This window comes from Scyliorhinus torazame, chromosome 3 (genome assembly GCF_047496885.1).
Source record: "Scyliorhinus torazame isolate Kashiwa2021f chromosome 3, sScyTor2.1, whole genome shotgun sequence".
Classification (NCBI taxonomy): domain Eukaryota; kingdom Metazoa; phylum Chordata; class Chondrichthyes; order Carcharhiniformes; family Scyliorhinidae; genus Scyliorhinus; species Scyliorhinus torazame.
The window spans coordinates 129742396-129759542 of NC_092709.1; the positions used below are offsets into that span (position 1 = coordinate 129742396).

At 44.3% G+C, this 17147-nt stretch overlaps 1 protein-coding gene across 4 annotated transcripts in view; it reads right to left on the reverse strand.

The window, feature by feature from the left end:
• Positions 1-17147, reverse strand: part of prdm5 (PR domain containing 5) — a 581469-nt gene that overhangs the window by 541688 nt on the left and 22634 nt on the right. Inside the window, exon 2 of one of the 4 annotated variants that reach the window (XM_072496196.1) lies at positions 4977-5013. The exons of the other annotated variants lie outside the window; for them this stretch is intronic. The gene's annotated coding sequence lies outside the window, so the exon portion shown is untranslated. The remainder of the gene's footprint in view (positions 1-4976; positions 5014-17147) is intronic. 4 annotated transcript variants of the gene reach the window in all.

The window sequence follows — 17147 nt, forward strand, 5'->3', positions numbered from 1 at the left end:
ACTCTGTCAAAGGCCTCTTCTGTGTCTAGGGAGACAATCACCTCTGGTGTTCTCTCCCCAGATGGGGTCATTATTACATTCAGCAGCCGCCTGATGTTCGCAGACAGCTGTGTATCCTTAACAAAGCCCATCTGGTCCTCTGCGACCACCACCGGTACGCAGTTCTCCAGTTTCTTGGGCATGGCTTTCACGAGTATCTTCACGTCTACGTCGAGCAGCGAAATGGGTCTGGATGATCCGCATTCCGTCGGGTCTTTGTCCTTTTTGGGTATCAGATATCGTGACCTGTGTTAGCGTAGGAGGCAGGGTGCCCCTCACTAGCGAGTCTGCGAACATATACCGTAAGTGTGGGGCCAGGACTGGTGCAAATGTCTTATTGAGGTCCGCTCTTTGGGTCCTGGCACCTTCCCGTCTGCATGGAACTGATACTCTCCATGATCTCTCCCAGTCCTACTGGTGCTTTCAGTTCACCCCGCCTATTGTCCCCACGACTGGCATATCCTGTCCATCAAGGAACCGTTTCATCTCTGCACCCCCATCGGGGGGCTCGGAACTGTATAGCCTTCGGGAGATGGTCTCAAACGCTCGGCTGACCTCTTTTTGCCCGGATACCAGTCTGCCTGTGCTATTCTTCACACTCGTGGCTGCCTGCTTTCTCAGCTGGAGTGCAGTTGGTGGCCAGCCTTTTCTCAGTGCTCATAGAAGGTACCCAGTGTCTGGCAGAGTTGGTGCACTGCTTTCCTGGTGGATAGCAGGTTAAAGTCCATTTGTAACTTTTTCCTCTCCGGCAGCAGCTCTACGGTCGGGACATCGGAGTACTTTCTGTCGACTTCCAGAATGGAGTCGATAAGTTGATGCCCAGCCTCTCTTTCTTCCCTGTCTTTGCAGCCTTGTTGGCTATAATTTCTCACCTAATCACAGCCTTTGGTGCCTCCCAGAATGTGAAAGGTGAGACTTCCCCTTTCTGGTTCTTAGTAACAAAGTCGCCTATGGCATGTGATGATCTCTGGCAGAAGGCTTCATCAGCCAAGAGGTCCGTGTCCAATCTCCATGTGGGCATTGGGCAGCCTCACATCCATGTTATGTGAAGCGTTGTCGGAGATCACTACCACGGAGTATTCTGCCCTTATTATTTCTGAAAGCACTGATTTGCCCACTGCAAAGAACAAGAATTCCTTCTCACCGGGGTGTAGGAACCGCCATGGGTCCACCACCCCAATCTGCTCCATGAATAATCCCAGTTCCCTAGCCATGCCTGTCCTTTTCCCCAATCTGGGGTTCAATCGGTCCATCAGTGGGCCCTGAACACAGTTGAAGTCGCACCCCCATAATCAGTCGGTGTGTGTCAATGGCAGGATTTCACCATGGTCTTTTTTTAATGAAGTCTGTATAAGGTGTTAGTGAGGCCACATCTGGAGTACTGTGTTCAGTTTTGATCTCCTTACCTGAGAAAGGACGTACTGGCGCTGGAGGGTGTGCAGAGCAGATTCATCATGTTAATCCCAGAGTTGAGGGGACTGGATTACGAGGAGAGGTTGAGTAGACTGGGACTGTACTCGTTGGAATTTAGAAGGATGCGGGGGGGGGGGGGGGGGGGGGAGATCTTATAGAAACATATAAAATTATGAAGGGAATAGATAGGATAGATGTGGGTAGGTTGTTTCCACTGGCGGGTGAAAGCAGAACTAGGGGGCATAGCCTCAAAATAAGGGGAAGTAGATTTAGGACTGAGTTTAGGGGAAACTTCTTCACCGAAAGGGTTGTGAATCTATGGAATTCCTTGCCCAGTGAAGCAGTAGAGGCTCCTTCATGAAATGTTTTTAAGATAAAGATAGATAGTTTTTGAAGAATAAAGGGATTAAGGGTTATGGTGTTCAGGCCGGAAAGTGGAGCTGTGTCCACAAAAGATCAGCCATGATCTCATTGAATGGTGGAGCAGGCTCGAGGGGCCAGATGGCCTACTCCTGCTCCTAATTCTTATGTTCTTATCTTATGTTCTTATTCCAGTTGGGAGCATACACATTTACCAAAATTACCAAAGTCCCATCCATTACACATTTGACCATGATGCACCATCCCCCTTGGACCGTAACCGTCCTTGTCGCTGTAAACCTCGTCCTCTTGCTAATCGGTGTGGTTACTCCCCTAGCCCTCGTCCTGTCACGCGAGTGATACGCTGTCCCATTCAGCCCTTTCCTATCTGTACTCTCAGGCACTTCTCCTGCAGGAAGACTATGTTGGCTTTTAAACTTGTGGGCAAAGACTCTGGATCTTTTCACTGGGCCATAAAGTCCCCTGACATTCCAGATGATAATCCTGGTGGGGAGAATTTCAAGAGGAAGATCTTCCATCCGTCTCCAGGTGGGGTGGTGGTGCTGGAGGGCGGGGTGTTGATGCTCGGGTTGTTGGTCTCCCTCTCTTCTGAGTGGCCGGGCCCCTTCACCTCGTGGGTCCGCCGCCGCCGGCTCGTCGGTCTGCTGCTCATGGCTGCTTCTGCCTACACTTTGTCCCGTCGAGCTCCCGTTTGCTGCCATTTTTGTGTGGTTCCTTTCTTCTCACGATGGAGGTTAATTTTCCTTGAATCTTAAGGCAAAATTTGCCTAAAAGTGCGTATTTGCTTCTCATCTGGAGGAGAGCCACCTTATATGCATCCACTCAACTCATCACTGTCACCGGAAGTCCCATAATTAAATCTAATGAGTGTCAAATTGAATTAGAAAATTCAGTGTGGCACCTTTGGTTGTTTGAGAACCCTAACTCCACCCATTTAAGTTCAGAAGCCTCTATCGCTTTTTCTAAAATGTTTAATCATACTTTTGTGTTCATGACAATGCACGTAAAAGTAACTGCAAAATACTGTGGATTCTGGAAATAAAAACAGAAAATGCTGGAAAACTCAGCAGATCGGGCAGCAATTGTGGACAGAGTTAACATTTCAAGTCCAATCTGACTCGGTCCACAAATATACTACCAAACCTGTTCAATTTTGCCAGCAGTTTCTAAATCATAGCACATAAAAAGTCTTGAAAAGTAGCTCAAACATGTTACTTTCGGCAGTCTTATTAATTTCTTTGCTCGTTTCAGTAAAACGTACGAGTTTGCACAAGGATAGCGAAATGCTAATATTTGGTGTATTGATAAGGCAAGAAATTCTTTATATGTAATGATCTTCAGCTTTTGAAATAGGAGAATTTGTAGTCATCCCCTTGTTCCTCAACAACCAACCAATGTAAATTATTTAACTGGAATCAAACAATGCTGGCTTTTTAAAAATCAAGTAGCCTAAATACAGTAAACTGAATGTCTCAATAATTCTCTACCCTCGCAGGTCACTGGAGAAATGGGGTGGAAGTCTAAAATGATAGACTCAGCCAAAACAGCAGGATCTGCAGCATGTCTCAGACCCATTGGAATCCAAGTGGATGATCCATTTCGGTCTCCTCCGGGGTCCCCAGCATCACATGATATCAGTTTTTAGCCAATACGATTCACGCCACGTGACATCAAGAAATAGCTGAAGGCACTGGATACTGCAAAGGCTATGGGCCCTGACAATATTCTGGCAATAGTACTGAAGACTTGTGCTTCAGAACTTGCCGGACCCCTTGCCAAGCTGTTCCAATACAGCTACAACACTGACATTCACGGACATGGTGGAAAATTGCTCAGGTGTGTCCTATACACAAGAAACAGGACAAATCCAACCCAGCCAATTACTGCCCCATCAGCCTACTCTCCTACCAGCAAAGTGATGGAAGGAGTCATTAACAGTGCTATCAATCGGCACTTACTCAGCAATAACCTGCTCACGGATGCTCAGTTTAAGTCACTCAGTCCTGACCTCATTTGGTTCAAACATGGGCAAAAGAACTGAATCCCATAGGTGCAGTGAGAGAGACTGCCCTTGACAACAAGGCAGCATTTGACCGAGTATGGCATCAAGGAGCTCTAGCTAAAATGGAGTCAATGGGAATCAGGAGGAAAATTCCACTAGTTGGAGTCATACCTAGCACAAAGGGAAATGGTCGTGGTGGTTGGAGGTCAATCATCTCAACTCCAGGAGATCACTGCAGGATTTCCTCAGGGTAGTGTCCTCGGCCTAACCATCTTCAGCTGCTTCATCAATGATCTCCCTTCCATCATAAGGTCAGAAGCGGGGATGTTTGCGAATGACTGCACAATGTTCAGCTCTATTCGCAACTCCTCAGATAATGAAGCAGTCCATATCCAAACGCAGCAAGACCTGGACAATATCCAGGCTTGGGCTGCCAAGTGGCAAGTTACATTCGCGCCACACAAGTGCCAGCAATGGCCATCTCCTACAAGAGAGGATCTAAACATCGCCCCCTGACATTCAATGGCATCACCAATGCTGAATCCCCCACAATCAACATCCAGGGGGTTACCATTGATCATAAACTGAATTGGACTAGCCACATTAATACTATGACTACCAGAGCAGTTCAAAGGCTCGGGATCCTACGGAAGTAACTCACCTCCTGACCCCCCAAAGCCTGTCCACCATCTACAAGGCATGAGTCAGGAGTGTAATGAAATACTCTCCATTATTTGGGTGATTACAGCTCCAACACTCTGGAGGTTCCCCTTCACATCACTCACCTCCCTGACTTGGAAATATATCGCCATTCCTTCACCAACACTAGGAAAAATTCTGGAACACCCTCCCTAACAGCACAATGGGTGTACCTACACCTCAGGGACTGCAGCGGTTCAAGAAGGCAACTCATCACCACCTTCTGAAGGGCAACTTGGGATGGACAATAAATGCTGGCCTAACCAATGACACCCACATCCTGTAAATTAATAATAAGTGGACTTTACAGCAGTTCTTTAACTGCCCATGACAATAGCATCCTGCTTCTGTTTTTCTCAAACAGAGCAGGCTGGGTGATATGTAGAGTCTCTCAAAGGAAGGATTGCTAATTAAAAAAGGAGCTCAGCATGAGCCAGAATACCTGAACTGCACATGGATTCTGGAGGCTGCAGCAACATCTGGAATAGAAAGGAGACATGGAAAGGTCACCCCTGTGGTGACATACATCACTGTAAGTACACAAAGGGTTAATGTACATACACTACATCTAGCTAGACACTAGAGGGAACACCAGAGACATCATAGAAAATACAGTGCAGAAGGAGGCCATTCGGCCCATTGAGTCTGCACCCTACCCAAGGTCAACACCTCCACCCTATCCCCATAACACAGTAACCCCACCCAACACACAAGGGCAATTTTGGACACTAAGGGCAATTTATCATGGCCAATCCACCTAACCTGCACATCTTTGGACTGTGGGAGGAAACCGGAGCACCCGGAGGAAACCCACGCACACACGAGGAGGATGTGCAGACTCCGCACAGACAGTGACCCAGCGGGGATTCGAACCTGGGACCCTGGAGCTGTGAAGCAATTGTGCTATCCACAATGCTACCGTGCTGCCCGTTGACACAGACAGTCAACCAATAGGTCAGTAAGATAGGACACGACCAACGGGCATTAACAATACACACAGAGGTGACGCTACCATGGGAGGGCATTACACCAACCCATATAAAAAGGACACATCACACATGCTCAGTCTCTTTCCAGTGGAGACACTCAAGTGAGTACAGACACAGGGTTGATTGAACATCACTCCCACCAGGATCTACCTGGTAGTGTCCGACCTAGATGGCGTGGCGGATGCAGAGAAAATAAAGTTTCTACTTACCATTGCGGGTCCAGAAGCAGCTGAAATCTTCCAGACCTTCAAATACTCAAAGGAGCAAAACAAGAGGGATTTCCAGGCAGTCCTGGACAAATTCCAAGAATTCTGCGAGGAACATACAAGAAGAAAAGATAAAAGAGGCGCCAAAACTCACCATGAGGTAGGCTTGCAGCAACGAACGGCAGTTTTGAATTGCAGCCATCTTGGAAAAGGTGCTGCACATGCGCAGTTGCGCGAAGAGCGCACAGAACGGAAAGGTCCGTTTGCGCATGCGCGAGAAGCCGTGCATGCGCAATTGAGAACAAGGCCCCAAGTAAAGGAACAGCGATCTGCGCATGCGCAATCGCTTCCTACGCACTACATCACATGCTTAATGACGTCAGAGGCCCTGGACCACGCCCACTTAAAGGGGAAATGTCCCAAAAAACAAAAACAAAAAACAAAAATTTAACGCCTCAAAACCAGATTCTTCAACCTGGAACGACAGCACAATGCCTGAAATTCGACCAGTAGCTAAAAGTAACCTCCGCAGAACCCTGCAACAAGCAGTTAGCACCACCCAAAAAGATGATACAGTCATTGAAGACTATGACTCAGACCTTGAATTCTTCTTTGGACATCGCGAGCCCAATGCCAGCTCCGACACAAAACGTGATGATATGGTCTTGGAAGACAACGACTCAGACAAAGCTTTCACCTTGGGAGGCTACTCCAGTACCAAATCCGAACCGCAACGACATGTGTTCTACAGTGACGAATCCGACACAGACACGGATGTGTTCTTCGAATTTGAGGATCTGCAGCCCAGCATATGTGACACCCCGACTCATGAGTGCAGGATTATGCTGCGGCCTGACACCAAGAGACAGAGAGCAGTACAAGCCCACAGAGAGCTGCCTGCTGCCACACAGAGTGGTCCACACACCGTGAAGGGTCCCCGACTCCACACAGAGAGTGGTCCACACACCACAAAGGGTCCCAGCCTCCACACACAAAGCGATGAAAGACTCCACAGCGAGCTCGTGGACAGACTCCATGATAGAAGCAACGCAAGACTCCACAGCGCAGTCCTTGCATGAACAAGAAGTGACTCGAATGACACAAGCTTCCACAGAGAGCTCGTGGACAGACTCCACGATAGAAGCAACATACGACTCCAGAGCGCAGTCCTTGCATGAACAAGACCATGAAGATCTAGCAGCCTCCTCTGAGCAACTAGCAGCAAACAATGCAAGTCTACCACGCTCAAGTGAACAACAGAAAGACTATGACAGTCTGCCATGCTCAAATGTACAGCAAGCAGACCATAACAGTCTACCATGCTCCAGTGAACAAGACGACGACTCTGGCAGTCTACCCAGCTCAAGTGGACGACAAAAACACACCGAGGCTCTATCCACTGTATGTGCGACAAGTGACGACGGCATCCCACTTCCCATACCAGATGTGCAACGTGATAGACCTCAGCTAGAATGTACAGAGGCACTCGACAATCACAATGAGACTACTGGTGACTCCGGTGATACCACGTTACTTCAAACCTCATCCGCTCGAGCCTCCCTGCAAGCAAATGCATTCCCGACTGTTTTAACCACGGACGGGGAGCATCATGAAACTTCATAAGATTCAAGTGAACCTAAAATGACTCCGGACGGGGAGCATCAAGAAGCCAAAACTGACTCAGGTGAAACAGACCAGACTCCAGACGGGGAGCATCGACATTGTTATGGGCGAGGCGCTTTCAGAACCCCAAAATGTATCATGGAGTTCAACCAACCTCTTCCTTTAATGTATTTGTTGCTTTTCCTAGCACACGGCTTTTTCCCTAGGTGTGGGATTACAATTATGGACACGTGGGTTTTTAAACACAAAACACTTTATTCCAAAAACTCAACTTAACATCTTAATTAAACATTGGATCTCTTCACACCCCTTACTTCAAAGATAACTCAGAAAATATTGCAACAGTAAATAATTCCTTAAAATGTTCCTTCAAACTTGCAAGAGACTTAACATCTTTAAACAAAATCACATCAGGTTAAAGGCTTCACTATTAAAAGTTTAAATCACCCAAATGATCCAGAGATAATATTTCATGGCAGAGATCCAGCTCACCCCAAAGCCCTCGGTCATTCCTATTCTCTTCAGGAATCTTGATTTGAATCACTGTTTATTGGTGGCCTGCCACCCAGACCATTGCCACCTTTTTATTAACTGTCCAGATCGGAAGTGTCTGCCCCCCCCCCCCTGGGGGATACAACACCAAACTGTATTCATAAATCATCAATCACCCTCTGATGGTGGCCCGAACACCAAAGGCCGACAGAAAACAAGGAGAATCCCGGTGTGCTCCTGATTCAGGGGGGAGCTGGTTTAGAAATGCACTGATCCCGTATTCTATGGACAGTAAACCACCACCCCGCCCCCGCCGGTGCATTGTGTTTGAACTGTCTCATTGTCTGACCAGACCAGGGCCTATTGATTTTACCTCCTCCTTCCTGGCAGTCACATGACACAGCAATACTGGAATTGTTGACAAATCTAAACCATCACTCTCTGCCAATGCGACAATAACCAAAGCAGACACAAGGTAAGGAAATCCCTCAGCAAGGAGGAGCCGCGAGAAGCAGAGAACTCACCTTCCTCCTCAACATGGTACACGAGGACTTCATGTCGAGTGGTGAATGAGGGAGATCTGGGTGTAATCTCCTGGGATCCACCTTTTGTCTAATTGTCTGTGATAGTGGAGGCGGACACTTTAGGAACTTTCAAGTGGTTATTGGATAGGCACATGGAGCACACCAGAATGACAGGGAGTGGGTTAGCTTGATCTTGGTTTCAGACAAAGCTCGGCACAACATCGAGGGCTGAAGGGCCTGTTCTGTATATATTGTTCTATGTTCTATGTTCACTGCAAACACAGACACACACCAGCTGCTTTTTCAAACTGCAAAACAAAACTGCAAAATGGCTGACCTAAAGCCCAGCTCCACCCATTCTCTGACATCACTGTTTTCTTAAAGGTACATTGCTCAAACATCCATGTCTTAATGGTACGTTCACATGACACCTCCCCCAAAGAAAAAAAAATAAACCATCAACTTCAAGATGGTTTCATTTTTCACTTTTGCACCATCCACTAAGAAATGTACACAGTAAATATACCTTTTTGTTTTTAAAAAAACAACACATGCAAACAGGTATAATAATATAGTCCATTTTTCTTTGTTCTTCTTCCTCCAACCAAAATCCTTCTCGATTGACAGTCTCTTTGAACAAAATCTCTGCACGATCCATCCATTCCTCTACTCCTCGGCATTTCTCTTTAGAATCAGATACTTTAGTTCAATCTGACCAGAGTCCCTTGCAATTCTCCAATACAGGAGCAATGGTTATCACAGCTTTCAGGCAGTCAAATGCCTGTTGAACATCCGCTGTCCATTGAATTTTTTTAGGTTTCTTTAGCAAGTCCATCAGTGTAGTAATCACGCCACAAAACGTTTGCACAAAGGTTCGATCAAATTCATTCATGTTAAGAAATTGCATTATTTCCCGTCGTCTTGAGGGCATCGGCAAGGAAAGTGATTCGGGCTTCTCCAAATTCACATTCGGCTAGGTTCATCACCAAACCCGCCTCTTGAAGTCGATCGAAGAACTCCATACGATGTTTTAAATGCTCTTTCCATGTCTGGGAGTTGGAAATAAAAGCCGATTGTCCACTTTCTCAATGCAATCCCTCAAACATGGGATAGGATAAGAGTCCGTTCTTGTAACTGCATTCACCTTTCGATAGTCCACACACAACCGCTGGGGACCGTTCTGGTTTAGGTACCATCACTATGGGTGAGCTCCATTGGCTGCAACCCACTTCAATTATGCCATTCTTCAGCATACTCTCAATCTCTCTGTTAACCTGTGCCAATTTTAAAGGATTAAGTCGATGTGAATGGTGTTTGATAGGAACAGCATTTCCCACATCTACACCATGTATAGCCATTTGAGTACTTCCCAACTTATCTCTACAAACCTGCCCATGTGGTATCAATAACTGTTTCAGGTCAGTTTGTTTTTCCTCTGGAAGGTAACTTAGCAATTCATCCCAATTTTTAAGAACATCCTCATTTTCCAATTTAATTTGAGGTATGTCAAATTCACAGTCATCTAGATTTGGTTCGTCACTTTGAGTGAGAATCATTAAAACCTCCTTCTTCTCTCCTTGCCTTTCAAAGTACCTTTTAAGCATATTCACATGACACACTCGGTGAGTCTTCCTTCTATCTGGTGTTTTTACCACATAATTCACCTCACTTAATTTCCTTTCAATCTGATACGGTCCAAATACCTAGCTTTTGAAGGCTCCCCTACCACTGGTAACAACACTAAAACGTTATCCCCACAGGCAAAACTACGAACTTTGGATTTCTTATCCGCTACCCGTTTCATCACATTTTGTACAACTTTCAAATGTTGTCTAGCCAATTCACCTGCTCTATTTAATCGTTCCCCAAAATTTGACACGTAATCCAATAGTGTAATTTCCGATTTCTCACCCACCAATTTTTTCTTACTCAATTTAAGTGGTCCTCTTACCTCATGGCCAAAAATTAGTTCAAAAGGACTGAATTTGGTTGACTCATTAGGTGCATCCCTAATTGCAAACAATACGAACGGGATTCCTTTATCCCAATCCTCTGGATAATCTTGACAATACGCCCTCAACATGGTCTTTAATGCCTGATGCCACCTTCCTAACGCTCCCTGCGATTCTGGATGGTACGCAGTTGATTTAAATTGTTTTATTCCTAAGCTATCCATAACTTCTTTGAACAACTTTGAACTAAAATTTGATCCTTGATCCGATTGAATTTCTGTGGGTAGTCCATATCTAGTAAAGAATTGAAGTAACTCCTCCACAATCCTTTTAGCCGTAATATTACATACTGGAATGGCCTCTGGAAACCTTGTAGTCACATTCATTACAGTCAAAAGATATTGAGTCCCACTTTTTGTTTTAGGAAGCGGTCCTACACAATCGATTCGGACACTTGTAAAAGGTTCCTCAAATGCTGGAATGGGTATTATCGCTGCTTGAGGTTTCCCTATCACTTGACATGTGTGACATGATTGACAAAATTTAACTACATCTTTATGTAGTCCAGGCCAATAAAAATGTTTCTGGATTTTAGCTTGAGTTTTCCTTATTCCCAAATGACCTCCCACTGGTACCTCATGTGCAACTCACAACACCTCCTTTCTATACCCTACCGGCAATACTACTTGATGAACTTCTGCCCCATTTTCATCCGCCTGAATATGTACAGGTCTCCATTTTCTCATCAAGACATCATCTTTACGGTAATAACACTCTGGTATACTCTTCCGTATATGCTTTCTGATATATCCGTTTTATTTCTACATCTTTCTGTTGTAACTCCGCCAATTTTCTGAACTAAAAATATCCGCCTCATCCTCCACCTGTTCTTCTTCAACCATTTGATCAAAAATCGATTCTGATAATTGCACTTCAACTTCCTCTTCACTCTTTGATTTCTCCCTCTTGTCGTAACCTGTGACTTTGCGACCTTGTTACTACACAATCCGGAAAAATCCCAGGATATTCGTCCTTCAACACTTCAGTTGACTGAATTTCCACTGGCTTATCAACCACAGTAGGCATCACTCCCACCTGCGATCCAGCTATATCAATAGCCAAGATAAACTGTATTCCTTCAGGAATACAGTTTATCTATTAGTCCTACTACCACTTCACCACTTTTCACTGGACTTTCCAACCGTACCTTATTTAATGGGACACTACTCCTCTCACCCTGAATTCCTCATATCACCACCTTTTCTGGCAACATTCTTCCCAAACTACATAATTCCTCATCTCTTACCATTAAAGATTGACTAGCCCCTGTATCTCTTCAAATTGTGACTTCTTTACGTGCTCCTCCTGATACACACGAGTAAACTTTACCCACACAAGTAAATTCTTTAAAGTCATCTGCGCCTTCTTAACAATTACTTCTTGAACAGGTTGTACAATCGTTTGCACCTCCTTCGCTTCCCTTGGGCTTTCCTCTAACAAACTCCACCGTCTTATCCTGTTTTACCACATCAGTCTTCCCAGTGCTTTTCTTCAACCACCAACACTGATTTTACATGGCCTAGTTTATTACAGTGAAAACATCTGAAATTTTTCATTTCTTTTCCACCCCCCTGGATTTATTTTTTAATCTGAGGTACACTCGCTTTATTGTCTCCCATCAGGTCATCTTTACCTTTACCACTTAAGTATTTCTCATGTTCACAGTTTCTATCCCTCACCTGCTGAAACGGATGTTGGAAACCAATCTTTGATTTATGAACTAATTCATAATCATCTGCCATTTCTGCTGCTAATCTCACAGTTTTAACCCTCTGCTCTTCCACACGAGTTCTCACTACATCAGGAATTGAATTTTTAAACTCCTCCAAAAGTATAATTTCTCGGAGAGCTTCATACGTTTGGTCTATTTTCAAAGCCCTTATCCACCTATCAAAATTACTTTGTTTGAGCCTTTCAAACTCCATGCATGTTTGACCAAATTCTTTCCTTACATTTCTAAACCTTTGTCTGTAAGCTTCAGGCACTAGCTCATAGGCACTGAAGATGGATTTCTTCAGCACCTCATACGTTCCAGATACCTCCTCCAGTAGTGATGCAAACACTTCATTAGCTCTACCTACCAGCTTTGTTTGAATCAGTAACACCCACATGTCCTGTGGCCATTTCATTTGTTTAGCCACCTTCTCAATGAAAATGAAAAAGTATTCCACTTCCTTCTCGCCAAACCTCAGCAATGCTTGCACATATTTAAATAGATTCCCACCAAGCCTTCGAGTATGATGCTCTTTCTCACTATCCTCATCACCATCATCCAACTGTACGTTTCCCTTTACGTCTGCCAATTTTAACTGATCATGTTTCATGGCCATTTTCTGAAGTTCAAACTCCCTCTCTTTATCTTTTTCCCTGATCTGTAGCTCTCTTTCTTTGTCTTTTTGTTCTGCTAGGGCTATTCTTTCTTTTCTCCTTTCTTCTCTCTCCTTTTCTTTTTCCTCTCTCGCTCTTTCTCTTTCTTTTTCCTCTCTCTCACTCTCGTATGCAAGCCACTTTAATTCTTACTCATGTTCCATTTGTTTAATTTGTAACTGAATTTTTGCCATTTCCAATGAGTCAAACTCTATCTCAGGCAACTTTAAATGCTGAACCACCGCCATAATTACCTCATCTTTTCGCATTTTGTCAGGTAATGTTAACTGCAATGTTCTTGCCAAATTTAACAGTCTGCTTTTTGTTTCTGTCCGTAAAGTACTACGTGTGACATTCTCCACCCCCAAAAACTTCCGAGCCTCTGAAAGAGCCATCGTTCACAATACTCTCCCCACTTAAACTAAAATACCACACCAGAAGAGCAACAAATCCTTCACTGTCTTTAAGTACACAAAAGCCAATCCAATAGATAGATTTTTATCCCCCTCAAGCCCCCAATTGTTATGGGCGAGGTGTTTTCAGAACCCCAAAATGTATCATTGAGTTCAACCAACCTCTCCCTTTAATGCATTTGTTGCTTTTTCTAGCACACGGCTTTTTCCCTAGGTGTGGGATTACAATTATGGACACGTGGGTTTTTAAACACAAAACACTGTTTATTCCATGAACTCAACTTAATATCTCAAATAAACATTGGATCTCTTAACACCCCTTACTTCAAAGATAACTCAGAAAATATTGCAACAGTAAATAATTCCTTAAAATGTTCCTTCAAACTTGCCAGAGACTTAACACCTTTAAACAAAATCACATCAGGTTAAAGGCTTCACTATTATAAGTTTAAATCACCCAAATGATCCAGAGATAGTCTTTCATGGCAGAGATCCAGCTCACTGCAAACACAGACACACACCAGCTGCTTTTTCAAACTGCAAAACAAAAATACAAAATGGCTGACCTAAAGCCCAGCTCCACCCACTCTCTGACATCACTGTTTTCTTAAAAGTACATTGCTTATACAACCATGTCTTAAAGGTACTCTCACATGACAACATGCCAAAACTGACTCGGGTGAAACAGCCCAGACTCCAGACGGGGTGCATCCACAAACCAAAGCTGATTCAATTAAGCCAGACAGGACTCCAGACGGGGAGCGCCGCAAACTCAGTGACGGCACGCTCAAGGAAACAGCAGATGCCACAAAGCACGCTGACACGAGCAACTGTGTGAAGGACTCGCATTATCCACAGAGTGTGGTTCTTGAGCACAGCAAACACAACAAAACCAAAAAACACGACAACAACATCAAAGACAATAACAAGAAGCGTACCAAAGGCAACAACATCGACAACAAGCACAACAAAAACACCACCAATAGAACTACGACTGGTACGACATGGTACAACTCTGCAAATGAAAGAGTCCAAATCCGACAACGAAGTGATTAGACCACTTCTTGGTTCCTTCAGCACAGGGACACTGATGGCGTTTACAATGCAATGCCGCCATCAACATCACCAACTCACCAACCAAACAAGAAAGCCACTCGACCATAATAATTCAGGGACTTTGGACTCATGTATATGATTTGGACTTATTGTTTAATGATCACTGTTATCATAACTTGTACAGAGTATCACTCATCTACCTAGTTTGTTCAATTTTCTTTAGCACTTTACAGAAAATATGGGGGATGTGGTGATATACATCACTGTAAGTACACAAAGGGTTAATGTACATACACTACACCTAGCTAGACACTAGAGGGAACAACAGAGACATGACCCACAGGCAGTCAACCAATAGGTCAGTAAGATAGGACACGACCAATGGGCATTCACGATACACACAAGAGGTGACAATACCACAGGAGGGCATTACACCAACCCATATAAAAGGACACATCACACATGCTCAGTCTCTTTACAGTGGAGACACTCAAGTGAGTAGACAAAGGGTTGATTGAACATCACTCACACCACGTGGATTATAGCAGACTGGTTAGTCAGTCTGAGTAGCTATAGCAGGATTAACAGTAGCATCGAATCCAAGTAGGAGAATTGTTAATAGTTTAATAAACGTGTTAAAGCTATCTCCAAGTCTGACCCTTCCTTTGTCAGAGTGCACATCAAGGAAGCAGCTTATGCTACGACAAGAGCATAACAAAACAACCCCTACTCCACATATTCCCACCTCATAACTCAGGTCCCTCACTCTTACTGGAGGAACGGCAGTGATATTTCACAAGGATGGGAGACAGAGGTCAGACTCAAACCAGGTAGGATGCATGGGAGTGGCCACTGTTTGCCAGAGCTGAGATGTGGTCCCTCTAATCTGGAGACAACATACCAAGAGGATCAAGAGCCTTAGGCAGGTAGGAAAGGTGAGTGGCAGAACATTTTCAAGTGCGAAATCCCACGATTTTCGCAGAAAACCCCTGTACGATACTGTACGAAGAGCTGAGAGAAGAGAACCTGTTGAGACAGACGATTTCCTGGCATCCAGACACAATGGCCCGTCCATTGGAGTAGGTTCCACAGATAGACGCAGATTCACGGTGGATGCTAGCGTTGACCTGGCGATCCTCCCCTTTGATCCCCAGGATCTGACACAAGCATCGCTGATGGAAGCTCTCAAGGATCTTAATATGGCCTTGATAGACATTATTAAATATTTGCATAGTTATAACCACAAACGTCAAATGGAAAGTACTTGACCCCAGTCATGACACTGGAGGGAAGATCCTTTTCTATGAGAAAACCAAAGACAAAACTGATAAGCAGCACTTCTCATGTACAGAATCATGTTGGTAGTATCCTGGGAGAAGCTCGTCTGCCCATCCTCTGGAAGAGTTGTTGTAGTCGATGGGGGAAACGAAAGATGATCACAGTGTTTTTAATACGTTTTAAAGATTTTTAAAGTAAATGAATCTGATCCTTGGCCTTAACTTGGTCTCTTTACCTGTAGAACGAGATGCTAAACTGAAGCCATCTCAACTGTCACAAGTAGACAACAAAGATCCCAAAATACAAATTTGAAGAGCAGGAGAGTTCATCTTGGTGCCTTGTACAATATTTATTCCTCAACCAAAATAACTGAAAAAGATTATCTAGTCATTATCACATCAGTGACCACTACACTTGAAAGGGTACTCAAATAAATTCAAGCTGGCAACTGAACACAACTCTGTTGTCACTAGGATCTACACACCTGCATTTTTCAGCAAGTGGCCATTAAATGCTGACCAGGAGCTGAACGCTTGTTGATGTTTTTTCCACTTCGTAGCTAAAGAGAGTGGAGGCCAGTTGTAGCACTCCAACGGAGATTAGCCAATTCAGCAAAGTCAGGTACTGAGCTTGGAATCTTGTGATCGGTATGACGTGTTGCAAAAACATTGATGAATTTGTCCACTAGCTGATCAGCAAGCTTTGCAAATTGTTTTTACCCCTCGTTTCCCTCTTGGATTTATGCATTGTTCATTTTCGTTTTTCGGTAAGGAATGAAAAGCTACAAGACATGCTCTCATTGCTCTGTCAAAGTAACCCTAATAACGGCAGCTGGGTGATGTATCAGAGCAACTCTAAGCGACCTGTTGCCACCCACACCCTTGTTGGAAGAGACAATGCTGTTTATGGGGTAGGATTCCATTCGATTGGTTGGTTGTTGGCCAATTAATTGGCCCAAAAGGCCGTATTCTGGCCAGTAACAGGTGGTGATTGGATCCTGAGTGGGATAATTTCCAAAGAATCAGGGAAAGCAGAGTTTGAATCCTGGACACAAGAGAAAAGGACCTGTTCTCTCTCTCGTGTTTTGTCCAGAAAAGGTGCTGTATTTCTGAAACTGCAGAAATCTGAATAAATATACAGTGAAAGCCATCACAGATGAAAAAGCAGAAATATATATATAATATAAACATCATATATACACATATGAATGAGAGAGTGCAAGAGAGCTTTAGTTAACCAATTGTATTTGCTGCATATGTCATTATGGTTCTTATTATTAATAAAAATAATTGCCCAATAATTACAGTCACCAGTTTTGTAAACTTAAACACAATTACTGTTCATTAATTTACAAACCTGGTCATTGTAGATAACCAATTTTTAAAGATTCATTTACGGGATGTGCATGTCGCTTATTAGGCCAGCATTTATTGCCCATCCCTAGTTGTGTTCAGAAGGTGGTGGTGAGCTGCCTTCTTGAACCATTGCAGTCCGAGGTGTAGGTACATCCACAGCTGCACTTATCCAGGCAAGCGGGGAGTATTCCATTCCACTCCTGACTTATGCCTTGAATATGGTGGACAGGCTTTGGTGGGTCAGGAGATGAGTTACTCGCCATAGGATACCTAGCCTTTGACCTGCCCTGATAGCCAC